This window comes from Perca fluviatilis, chromosome 16 (assembly GCF_010015445.1).
Source record: "Perca fluviatilis chromosome 16, GENO_Pfluv_1.0, whole genome shotgun sequence".
Taxonomy (NCBI): Eukaryota; Metazoa; Chordata; class Actinopteri; order Perciformes; family Percidae; genus Perca; species Perca fluviatilis.
The window spans coordinates 35,529,320-35,541,205 of record NC_053127.1 but is presented as its reverse complement, the minus strand read 5'-3'; the positions used below and the strand labels follow the sequence as shown (position 1 = coordinate 35,541,205).

At 37.9% G+C, this 11,886-nt stretch overlaps 1 long non-coding RNA gene across 1 annotated transcript; it reads right to left on the bottom strand.

Moving 5' to 3' along the window:
- Positions 1-7,144: 7,144 nt before the first annotated feature.
- On the bottom strand, positions 7,145-11,418 carry LOC120575663. Its single transcript, XR_005642030.1, has 5 exons — positions 11,247-11,418; positions 9,684-9,850; positions 8,318-8,431; positions 8,073-8,228; positions 7,145-7,254 (listed from the first exon to the last, which is right to left on the bottom strand). It is a non-coding gene; the product is annotated as an uncharacterized LOC120575663 (long non-coding RNA).
- Positions 11,419-11,886: the final 468 nt, after the last annotated feature.

Below are 11,886 nucleotides of genomic sequence, written 5' to 3'. Positions count from 1 at the left end.
ATGTTAGATAGACGTTGGATTGTTGTTGGAAATGAAAATCGGGTTGACGTCAAAACCCAACGTTGGATTGACATCAATCTCCAATGTTAGATAGACGTTGGGTTGTTGTTGGAAATGAAAATCGTGTTAACGTCAAAACCCAACGTTGGATTGACATCATCCTCTAACGTTGGACAGAGGTTAGATTTTAGTTGGAAATGAAAATCGTGTTAACGTCAAATTCCCCCCCCAAAAAAATTAAGAGTTAGTTTGGATTTTGTTGGCATGATAAACTTTTACAGAGCTTGGTTTTTATTGTAAATGAAAAGTCTACATATTGAGAAACTGGGATAATGTCCTAAGGTTAGACAGATGTCAGAATCAAAAGTTGGACAGACCCACATTTTAAGTCACGAGCAGAGACAAAGACATTCATTGAGTTAAGAAAATAACCTCTTTATTTTAAAACTTGTAGTTTTAAAAGACTTTGCTCAGTAGCTACTTATGGTGGCAAACATAATGAAAATGCTCCTTGAAGCTGTAGTCTACATAGGGGGCACTTGGGTATTTTGAATTTAATGCTAACATGGAAACATGCTCACAAGTTCAATGCTAACATGCAGGTGTTTAGCAGGTATAATGTTTGAAAAATGAAAGAAAATTAAATTTTTAACAAAACTCAACAAACAGTCCGGAACTCAGACCACACTTATGAACTAAAAAAAAATTAAACTTCAGAAACATTTTTTCTTCCACCTCCACCCACCCTGTCTGGGGCATATTTCAAACAGAAGGCGACAGCCGCTGCAATGCTTGCCTCCATTTCTGCAGTCGTCCTCTGGACACTCTCTGTAAGGAATATTTGAAACTGTAAATCTTTGGGGCATATAGAATGTAGTGGAATACATACAGTAAGCAGCAAAAAACATTAAGATGCAGACATTCTCAAGGGCCATGCATTTCTTTTTTGCATGTACATGTTTTAAAGCCATTTCAACTTTAGATGGTGTTCCTAAACTGCAAGCTGCAGCTGGCTACATACTGGCAGAAAAAAACTGAATGCCAGCAAATTTCTTTGTTTTAAAAATATCCAAAACTGTAAAAGACATCTATCCAGCATATTAAGCAGTAGAAAATAATTTAGTGCAAAGAAAATCTGACATTTCTTGCAGGTAGCGGCCAGGTTGTTAATAGGTGGCAACTGTGGTTACTGGTTTTTACTAAACCCCCAAAATAGACACTAGAAAACACTGAGGATATTAGGGTTGTGCCGATGGACAATATCATCGCTTCAACTCTTGGACACAGCGGTCTCTAGTGAGAGAGAAAAAAAACGTTAAAAGTGGAACGCTATCACACTTTCCTTTCTCCCCTCATTGGACTAAGTTTGTCGACACTACTCTGTGCGTGCATCAATAAGTAAGTCTGAGGTCCTGTAGGTACAGGACGATGTCATGCAGGATTTATGAATGTACGTTAGCAACAGGCTAATTCACGTTAGGGGCTTTTTTTTTGATATTGATTTATGTGATTCATGAAAAAATGCGGAAAATAATGATGGTATGTTAGGTTATTACTGTCGTTCTGTTGAAGGAAAACGTCCCACTGTACTGTCATTACGCAGATCGCGGACATCTGATTGACTTTACTGCACCGTACTTAAGTGAAAGTAGGTCAAGTTATAAAACCTACCAGCAGGGCACCATTCACCATTTATGTAAAGTGTAGTTTAAAGTGACAAATCGTATCACCGTATTTTGATGTCAAAATGCGTATCTACTACGCAAAATGCGTACAGGTTGGCAGGTCTGCAACATTTGCAGAGTCGCCTGAATTTGAAGCACGGAGAGATTAAATCATGCAGGCCCCTGTCCTGCATGATTTAATATCTCCCTGCTTCAAATTCAGTAACTTTCTCCAGTAGAGGGATGGGGAAACACTGTCGTAGTAACGCTACATAAACTTCAATTCAACTAAGATAGATTCATACAGCAATCAAAGTGTTTGCACACTGTTTAAGTGTGAAAAAGCTACACCGAACGGTCTAAATGATATAGAACTGTATTTTATCTTCTTTTGGACATATAACTAACCTGAGCGTCATAGTCAACATATTAAGACAAATGCAAACCTATGCCCTTGCTAAATGCTTTACAAAAAAAGTTTAATAAAGCTGAACACACAGTAGCTTCATACAGTCTATGAGTATGTTATCCAAAGAAAAAAAAAAAAAAAGTACCATACTACTTCAGGAGCTGACGCTAGCCACCATTGGCGTAGCCTAACATTGCCAATGTAGAAAGACAAATAACCTAACTTACACACGTGTAACATTCTGTAATTTGTGTGATTTAAAATGTACAATATTGGCTGCGGTATCTATATTGACAAAGACAAAGAGCAATGCATTCAGACTTTACTCAATGTTTTGGATAATGCTAACCAGTCCCCTACCGTTCTCGCAATGTGTAGAGTAGCAAAACAACCGAGAATGCATCATGTTACATCCTGTGGGGGACGTAAAAACGTATTGTTTATTGTTGTATTGTTGTTTATTTATGGTTATTTCCTGTCCTGACCGGCCTGACAGTGGAGGTCTGCAGTTAGACCCTCTTGGGTTTTTCATGACCGTATGAACCCTGTATATAATACATTTGTACTCTAAATTGATGTTTAACTCACCACACATGGCTGTTAATGTCAGGAAATCTGGTGCAAACATTCATTTTGTTCATTTCATCTTTGACATAATTAACTTTTAATAATTTTAATTATGTACGAAACTCATACCCACTTGTGACTTCTAAACCGGGGTATGAACTGAACCCTGTGACTTTCAGATCCCTAAAGAAGGCTGCCAGTTGGCCTAGTGGTAACAGTCGAGTCGCCTTTACAATATTAATTCTACTCTATTATATCGATGCTAACAGTAAATTACATCTAATTGACACTGAGATATAAACACTTACTTCTCCATGGCCCTTTTAACATTGTCTTTCAAGTGGACTCCTCCCACCCTGGACAAGGCATTCATCTGAAATTAGAGTAACAATATTTCAGTTTTATCAACAAAAGAAAAAGAAGTAAACAGTGACACATTACACATGACAGAAAAATATGCATAATTATGTTGCTATGACTACAGTTGACCTTACCAGCTTCTGTTTTTCCTCCAGGGAGTCGAGGGATCTATCAAGGAGGTTTAGAGCCTCAACAGCTGACGCTTGTTGAATTTGAGTTGCTTCGTACTTTTCTGCATCCCGTTTCTTCAATGAGCGGATATCCTTACGCATTTCCACTAGCATTTCCATCACTTTTCTCTGAAATTCTAATGCAGTGAAACAAATAATTACCATAATTAGAAATGGTATGTCAAGGCACAACCTACTACTGATAACTGTCATAATTTATCGTCCTTATGTTTTTGTTTGAGAGGCTATTGTTTTTTAATCCAAATAGGGTTTTTTTCTCAGAACTTTACTTGCATAAAGCTAAAAAAAGGCAAATCCCCTTATTTTAGCACAATTCCTGGATGTTAATGGGATAATACAGCTGCTATTTGATTCCATAAACAGCCAATAACTGACACCTATATTAATTTATGCTATATTGAGATATAAATCATTTATAATATATAGCCTATAAATATTGAGATTTTATTTACAATCTATTTCACCCAGCCATAGTGTACTATGATTATGACATTCCACGATGAGTGAACAAGTCTGGGCTTTCACCACATTAGCCTGCTAACAGATGCCTTGCTGCCGCACACAGCTGACATCTGTCTGGCCGTGTGTATTGGGGAAGAGTAAAAGTAATGTAATTACTAGCAAAAGGAATCATTAAGATTTTATCTATACTACAACTACTCTTATCAATAATCTATATTGGTTTGGTTCTTTATCAATGCTGTTACTGATTCTTTTATATTACTAAGAATTGATTATTTTTAATATATTATAAAATAAAAACATTCAGTACAGGATTAGAATTTATTTGGATTTTAAATACAAGTAAATATTGTTTCTAGAGAAGCAAGAGCAATGTTTACATCAGCAACGTCACTATATAAACTACATAATCATCAAAGAATAAATCATATCCCAGATAACAAAAATCATGCGGCCCAGATCTGGCCCAGATCCTTCATAAGTTCTGGGCCAGATCTGTAAAACGGACCTGGGCCGGTGTCCTTTAGCACAACGGGCCAATGCCGGTGCGGATCCGGTTTTCACATCTGGGCCGGCACTGGCCCAGCTCCAGAACGGATGAGAATTATTTTATAGTCATTTGGCCCAAAGGTGGGCCAGATACTGGATCCGAGTCTCCAAGATACTTTGGGCCACATCTGGACTGGCATTGGGCCAGCTCCATTTATTAGTTCTGGCCCGGATTCACACCACCTCTGGCCTCATAATACCACAAAACAAACCATATACAAAAACACGGATTTCTTTTCAGTTAAAGGGATAGTTTAATTTTTTTTAGATGTTGTGCATGATTCAGCTTGTGCTATGGGTCCTAGTAATATATATCAGTGAAGGTATACCATTTCTGTCTGAGAAGCCAAAGGGTTACTGGGATAGTTTCAACCACAGAACTTATGGCAGGCGCTAATGCCCATGCACTGTTACAATTATAGGATGGAAGTCTGCTACTAACAGTTACTTTCATTCTCAATTAATCTGTTGATTTTTGTTTCTATTAACTGACTGGTCTATATAATGTATAACAAATATTATGACTTGTATTTACCAAGGTACACTAAAGCTGATGATACACGGAGCAACTTTTAGAGCAATCGTACTGGGCAACGTTGCCGTCAATGGTAATGAGTAAATATTACTACCGTAATCCCCTTCCCCCACCATCTTAAGACTTCTTGTTTTGATAGAACAGATGAGTGACACATTTAAAATTTTATTTAAAATGTCTGAGATAAAAAGACAGGACAGAAACGTCAAACAAAGTAGATAATTGCCAAACTAACAATCAATCTAATAAACACATTTTACAGCTCATTTCTGTCTTTAACAACTGTAGGAATAAGAAACTTCTTGTAGGACCAACTACAGGACAACTGTAGGAATAAGAAACTTCTTTACTACCACATACCTATGACACAGGTGTTATTTTTTTTGTTATTTTTTAAAATTAAAGCAGAAAAAAAAGCTAAAGCCAGCAGAGAAACGAGATTCTACGGCCTAAACACACAAGATGTAACGTTTTAATTAGCGATAAGTTTGTCTTAATAGATAATACCTGCCAGCCATTTAGATTTTAACCATTTTCCATGACAATGGTATAAATAACAAAGGTTTTATAGCCAAAATACAATATCCAACTCTAGTCATACGAAACCCAGAAAAAACTGCAAAATGATCATACGCGTTCTTTGGTGGCTTTACAGGAAACATTGATGAGGCAAGTGAAGTGGGAATGCCACAACCCTCACATAACACCCAACAAATCATCAGTGGTGGAAGAGTGGGGGATGGCCGATGCGTTCATTTCTGCAAAGTATAAAAGAATGTTCAGTTAAAAAAGATCAGTGATGCTGTTTTTAAATGCTACATTGCTTGTCAGCACCCAGTCACATATGTGCTCTGATTAATTTGGCATTCACTTAACAAGGGCTCGAACAATTCAATTTAGTATTGAATTGAATACTAAATTGCATCCATGCAAAGCTCCGTTTAATCCATATAACTATATAGAACACTGTTTTGCATGGACATTTATTACTGTCGCACATCGCGCTTATGCTGTGAACACAACGTAATTATGATGCCGCTGTTTGCAAAGTGGAGGAAGAGAGAGAAAATAGGGAGGGGCGAAGAAGAAAATTACTCAGTAATGTTGCAGTCCGTCCACCGTAAAACAAAATTTATGTCGCCTCGGCAACATCCCGACGGCACCTGATCAGAAAGCACCCAGTGTTCTGCCAGCGGACCACAGGCCCGCCAGCAAGCAAGTCTCTTACTACGGTTAATGAATGGCCTCTCTGGCCATGGCACGTTCTTTGCGGCCACCTCCACGGTCAGAGGCCAGGTTGAACCAGCGGATGGCGTGCTGGTTAATCTCGTTGTCCGATGCGCTGCTAGCAGCTTGGTTCTTCCGTACAGCCTCTGTTAAGAGAGAAAGTCAATTGGTTGATGAGTCGTCATTAACAGAAATTCTGAAAATTACCTCTAAGTCAAGCCAATAACCCACTGTTTTGAGAAATGCTTTAGATGTTGCCCATGATTACTATTGTTGGTGTGGCAGTAGACCTAATTTTCTGTAGCATTTCATTTAGTAACTCAAAACAAATGAATAACTAATCACATCTAGATTGTATTGGATCATCCTTAAATCTCAGTGCATCTTATCATTCTAAATTTATCTGTGTGGATTCTGTATCAGGTCATGGATGGGCATTGGCGGGTACCGGTTTCAAGGTTTCCCACGGTATGAAAAAGTAAAGGTTACAAAACCACAATTTTTACCGTTGCTATGTTATTAATCTGCCAAAGATGTAAAGTACAGGAATCCCGCAGCGTAGAGAGTAATATATATATATATATATATATATTATATATATACCACTCAAAAAAAAAATATATATATATATATATTTTTTTTTATTGTTCTCATCTACTAGTCACCTCCACATATACTACAATACATATACTAAAATACTTACTGATCAACAGAGTTTGTGTCAGCATTTCTTTAAAACCTCTTTTCCCGTTTATTCCTTTCCAATTAATCTGTTTGGCCACTGTGTTTGAGAAAATCCTTGAAAGTATATTCCAAGTTACTCTTTTGGCGTTCTGTCCGCCTACAGCACCTAGAGCCGAAATCTGACAATACAGAAAAGCATTTCAGATCAACAGAGACAATTGCGCAAATTGTATGTCGGTTTACTAAATCATGAAACAAACAGTACAGTAAACAACAGTTTAGCTTTGAAAAAAATGGGTTACAACATTAAACTCTATCAATACAAACAAAATTTTCTTTTTTGTTTTAAAATAAAATCGATTTAATTAAAGTCGATATACCACCTGGCCCTATTACCATACCATGTTTTGCTTAGCATGCAAGTTTCTTGCATCTTTAAGCCACTCCTCCAACTCCTCCACTTCAGCGGAACACTGACATTTTGAGGCATCTCAGCCATAGGAGTTTCCGTCCCCATTCTTGCAGCAATGTTATTTACAGCAGCAGCCAGCTGCATTTGCTGCTCCTTGATATGTTCCAGCAAAGTTAGAATGTGCAGCTCAGCCGCTACAAAAGGAGTTAAGAAACAATTATATTAAAAGTGCTGTTACATGAAAGATATGTTTTTTCATGTAACAGCACTTACAGCCGGTACGGCTCTGACTACAGCATTTCACATCTACAACGTCACACAAAGAGGAGCTACAGGAAGCCGTGTTAGAGTCTTGTTCAGCTCACGTTTATTTACATGTCCGCTCTGGTTTAATCATTTCAGACACGCAGACTATAACTGCAGACAGGCGGCTGGCAGAAATATTTAGAATACATCAGAAACAATCAGTTTAATGGCTCACTACCGTTAGCACTCCTCCACTGATAAACACGGCATTAGCTTTGTGGCTCATTTAGCAACGGGCAGCTACCTGCTGTAACGTTATCTGATTGTAGAGAATATTTAGAAATGATAGGGACAACTAGGGACAAATGGGGACCATTCACTAGAACTACCACACTGTTTCAGATTAAATCTACAGTTAATTTACGTCTGTCAGCAGCTAGCTTTAAACACCCAGCTACCGTAACATTAAACTGCTGTTTGCCTCTGGTGGGCAAACTATGCAACACCCATGACATGAGTGAATGATCTGAGTCTGTTTCTCTTTTAATAGTCATATATCTGCCGTTATAAACGGCCGATGCCAATGAAATTAGCTCAAATCGGTCGGCTCTAACACACACACACACACACACACACACACACACACACACACACACACACACACACACACACACAGTATATATCGTATCCTTGTATAAGTATTTTTTTAAATAGCTCTTATTTAAACCATGTATACGGTCACAGAGTTAAAAAAAAAATATTTTACCAGAGCAAGGAACAGGTCCAGTGCCAGTCCTCCCCAGTCTAAAAGTGGGGACAAAACAATGGCCTTGATAGTCATTTGTGAGAGGAGTGGCAGTGATCCGGCGCCTAGGACTTGAGGGCATGCGAGACGTAGGGGTAGGAACAAGTGCCACTGGAGCTGAGGAGAGGTAGATTGAACATATTATTTTTGATAACAGGTGAGTACTTTGATAAGAAAAGCTTAACAAAAATACTCTATTGTGGTACCTGTGTAACTACCACGATCACATTGCCTCAGATCAGGCAGAGGTCCAGCAGAAATCTGGCATGGAGGACTTGAAGGCATGCAAGGTAGAGGGATGGGAACAAGTGGTGCAGCCGCTGAGGAGAAGGCATTTGACAATGTCATTATTAGGGTCCAAGCACTGACAACAGATTTTAAAACAGCCCTTGTTATCTTATAGAAGAAAATTTGCAGCATACGTATATTTGAAGAAAAAAAGACATTCAGAGGCAGATCAATGAACGTAGTAGAAGAAAGTAGAAAGTAGGTGTAAGAAAAGGTGTTACTCAGGATTTCTGCAGGGTTTAGTCAGTCAAATTTAAGACCTTTTAAGACCTTTTTATGACCATTATGATTTAAATTTATGACCTACACGAACTTCCTTTCAATAGTCTTTTTTTTATTGACTTTCATTAAAAGTAATAAGTTTCATTATTTAAAGATTCCATTTTCTTGAGAGTAACAAACTGAATGCTCCCTTTTCCTAAGTATCAATAACACAGGAACAACACTTAACAATTATCACGATAATATATCAGTCAATATCCATAATTATCACGATAAATGTCAAATCTTTATTTCTTTCAAGTTTAAAGGCAGAGTTTTGCTCCTAACTGAAAGTTGTAGAAACCAGAGCGTTAATTGTGGTTTTAAACTACTCTATATTGTCAGAACATATCATGACAAACACTTGCAAAACAGGAGAACATTTACCAAATCTGAGGTAGAAAATTCAAACATTTGTCATTTTTCCTTAACAAAATTAATATCTTTATTGGAAAATTAATTTCTTTTTAAATATTATCGAACATTTATCGAACTCTTGATATCGTTCTAGTCAAAGTTGCTCTTCTATCAGCTTGAATCAGTCGGCCCATTCTCCTCTGACCTCTAGCATCAACAAGGCATTTTCACCCACAAGACTGCCGCATACTGGATGTTTTTCCCTTTTCAGACCATTCTTTGTAAACCCTAGAAATGGTTGCGCGTGAAAATCCCAGTAACTGAGCAGATTGTGAAATACTCAGACCGGCCCGTCTGGCACCAACAACCATGCCACGCTCAAAATTGCTTAAATCACCTCCCTTTCCCATTCTGACATTCAGTTTGGAGTTCAGGAGATTTTCTTGACCAGGACCACACCCCTAAATGCATTGAAGCAACTGCCAGGTCATTGGTTGATTAGATAATTGCATTAATGAGAAATTGAACAGGTGTTCCTAATAATCCTTTAGGTGAGTGTATATCAATTGTAAGTCGCTTTGGATAAAAGCGTCAGCTAAATGAATAAATGTAAATGATACTTCATAACCAGGGGTTGAATGATACTACTGCAGTACAAGAACATACCAGTGAAATGAAGAAGTTCAGCATTATTCGGATCTGGCAGAGGTCTAGCTGAGAAGTTAGGAGTCGGTGGAGCAATAGGTGGTGCTGGAGTGAGGGAGAGATAAGTGGGTATTGTATTGTTCCTCTCCTCTGGCTCACTTTCAGAGTCGGTATCACCAAAGATGAGCCTAACAAACAAAGCAACCCCCCAAGGCCTAGTTAACAATGTAGCATTTGCAAAAAATACTAAAACTAGTTAAGACAATCAAAAATTGCACCTGCAACCAACTTTAAAATGTGAGAAATGTTGTGCTAAATGTCAATACTCAAAATATTTAATTAGTCAACACTATTAGGTTGCACTAGGAATCAGTTACTTCTAAAGTGCATTTAAATGCAAGATGCATTACCATTTCTGCCTTTACCATTTGACATTCAGTGCATATAGCTATATCAACAAAAGACAAAATGTTGTCTTGCAATACTTCTTTGTGAGATCTCTGAATAATTGTATCTGACTGCGGTAAATGGTCTTTTATTTTTAAATAATGTATACGTGCAAATACCAAACCTTGGCTTAATTTTTCTTTTCCTAGCTACTACTACTTCTTGTTCGCCATCTGTTTGTAACTCCGATGTATTACAGGTCAGCGAAGCCCTCAGCTTTTCTCTGGCTATTTGATAATCACCTGATCAGAATTGAGAAAAGATCAAATATTAGTTTATCTCTGGAAACTCACACCTCAGAAATTGGTGCTGTGTCCAAAATCACTGTTAACAATAAAGTGCATTAATAAATAAATAAAACAGTGTGTGTGTTTGTGTTAAAAAATAGAAATATATTAAAAAATAAAATAAATATATACATTTAACCCAAGTGAGCAGTAAAGACAAAATGATACAGAGAATGTGTGTGTGACAGTGAGTGTGAAGTTGGCAGTTAGCTGTGAACGTAGCAATGTATGTGTGAGTGTAACGGTGAGAGTTAAGCAGTAAAGTTATAGCTGTGTAGTGTGTGTAAAGTTTAGGCTATGTGTCAGTGAATAAATGCCCCAACTCAAGACTCAAGCCAAGCTGATTTAAGTAAGTCCTGAATCCTGATGTTAGCAACAAGCTAAAGTGGCCCAGGCTCATTAACTTAAGGTGTGCTGATCTTTAAGGTCAATCAGCTATTCTCATTTTAGTGATAGGCAGCTCCCTCGAGTTATGCTCAGCTGAACTTAATGGGAGCTGTCCTGACAACCAGAGAGAAGTATTGCTTATAGTTGTTAGACCAGACATTTGTAGCAATTGTCACTGTATATATAGAAAACTCAGGAAGTTATTTCTGCAAAAAAATAAAAATACTTCTGTTTTCACATCTTTACTTTTTGCACCAAATTATAAAGAGTAGTATTGATTACTATCAGTATTGACAAGCAGTATCAGTATCAATAAAATCCTAACAAATACCCATCACTATGACAGGCTCTAACTTCAGTTTACAGTTACACACATATACAAACCCAGTTAGCAAGTATTTGACAATTTAATACTTAATAGGTAGAAAAGTTGTGGAATAGGTACATTTTAGTGCATCCTTACCAGCTCTTGAGAGGACTCGAACGTCATACATTTTCCAGTCTGATCCTGGCACCTCATGTTTTCGAACAGCTCTGTTGATGCGTTCATCGCTTTTATAGTTTGGCCAGAAAGTCGCACCATCTTCAAACCACGAGTCTGATATAATATTTACAGTCTTGGACTCTGTAAATTCTGCAACTATATACATCTGAAAAGGAAAATGATGCAGATTTATGTTATTATCCTTACGTTTTTTATTTTAACCCCTTTTAAATACTATCTGTGGTCATTATAGCAGCACGTGCACCGCATGTGGAGTCTTGTTAACGACGTAGCCTATCAGAACAAAACCAACCGGGTAGCTAATGAATTACATCTGCACTGGTGTGTTCACTGTCGTTTTATCTTGTGCTTGTAAAACATCTTTGCGTAGCGAGTCAATGGCTGAGCGAGTGAGAGAACGGCAGAAAGTGATGCGGAAAGCGGGTAATAAGTTGTCAGTCTGGAAGTAAATGTACAGAGTAGGTCACAGTGTGTCTGTTATTAAAAGTCTGTCTGTTGTTTCCACGACTACTGCAAAGTGAAGGCGGTTAGCACTAGCTAACATCTCCCTGACCTTCAGACTCCGGTCTGAAGGCTGAGCAGGACTGGACAGGGCGGA